Here is a 1,728-nt window from a genome sequence, read left to right on the forward strand (position 1 = left end):
AGCTCCCGCTCCAGCAGCCCTGGGCGGGCTGAGCGCCAGCGCCTGCTGCGCCCGTGGCACCACGCTGCTGGGCAAACTGGGCAAACYGGGGCAGAGCCAGCGACTCCCCCACTGCTCCCCTCTCCTGACCAGTATGTCCAGTGCCTCCCAGCAACACATGAACCCAGACCCTGTAACCGCCGTGCCACGGTCCCCTCTGCAGGTGCCTGGCCCCACAGCCCCACACATTTGTGCCCTCCTTTAAGCCTTTCCTTCTGCCCCCCCCTAGCTCCCACTAACCCCTCCCTTGCTCCTTGCTGGGAGCCAGGGACGCGGGTGTCCCTCGAACAGAGCCCGAGGGGACACGGCACAGAGCTGCGACCCCCCCCACACACCGGGCAGAGCCCGGAACAACGGAGCAGAGGGACGGCGGAGGCCAGAGCAGGGAGCAGAGGTGGGGAGGGGGGGCCGTGTCCTTACTTCAGTGTGACTGGGCAGCTTCACCCTGCTCTGCAAAGAGAACAGCAAGGCACAGCTACCGGTGGCCCCGGCAGTGGCCAGCCATGGGCTCGGGGCCCCCCACGTCCCTYGGCCACGCGGGGTCCGGCTCTGCGACCTCTGCTGCCCGCAGCACCGGGCTGGGCCCAGCTGTCTGCTGGTGGCACTGGTTTGGCACCAGTTCACACCCGCAAAGGTTCARCTCAGCGCCTTTGCTAGTGCTACTCCTCCCCTGGCTGCTTTTCCCCGCACCCCTCGTGCGCCTGAACGGCTGTGACGAGTGCACCGGGTCTCTGCGGCTCTTGACCCAGAGGCCGGCTTGCTCCCGGCCTCGGGTGACTCYGGGGAAATCGCAGCAGGCGGAGAAAAGCGGTTTGCGCGGGAGCACTCGGCAAACCGGGGGCAGAAGCCCGGCGTCCCGGGCACCCTCGCTGCTCCCACCGCAGCACGGGCTGCGCCGAGGGCATCGCCCAGCCGGGCTCTGCAGCTGCCCGTCCCAGGATCTAGGTCTTGGGACCAGGCAGCCTGGAAGAAAACTCCTTCTGGCCGGAACGGCATTCCTGAGCACCCAGGGAGGGGATGGGGAGCACCCAGGGAGGGGATGGGGAGCACCCAGGGTGAGCGTCCGCGTGGAGGGCGAGCCTGGGCGGCCAGGCTGCCTGGCGAAACCCTTCGGGCAGGTTTGGGGGCTCAGCCAGCCTTGCTGGGCCATGGATTGGCAGGAAGCAGGCTTGGAGATCCAGGGGATCTCTGCAGCCCCACGGCCCCCCTCCTGCTGGGGTGTCAGCTCTCACTGGGGGCGATGGGCTGCGTTTGGGGGCGAGCTTGTGCCGTGCTCAGCCTGCAGAGGAGCGACTCCGCAGGCACCCCGGGGAGCGCCGGGGCCCATCACCCCCTGCTCCCCCCCCTCACCTCCCCAAAATGGGACAAGCAGTCATGGCAGCCCACCACCACCGCGAAACACAGACCCGGCTCACGCACAGGCAGCCCGTCCCGCACAGCACGGCACACCTCGGCACGACACCACGCCACGCAGGCAACGGCACATCCAGACAGCACGACAGAGGAAGCACGGACAAGCGGGGAGCCCCGCCGGTGGGGGGGCCGCRGGGCCACGACGCCCGCCGGAGCCCCCGGGCTATTTACCTTCTCTGTCCCCTTGCCATGTTTTCTCAAGAGGGTGCCCTGTAGAAGCAACGTCAGAGGTTGAGCGGCGGCGGCAGCACGTGGGACGGGGCTCGGGGCCGGGGA

This window comes from Rhea americana, unplaced genomic scaffold (genome assembly GCF_003343005.1).
Source record: "Rhea americana isolate MKP2758 unplaced genomic scaffold, rheAme1 scaffold_665, whole genome shotgun sequence".
NCBI lineage: Eukaryota > Metazoa > Chordata > Aves > Rheiformes > Rheidae > Rhea > Rhea americana.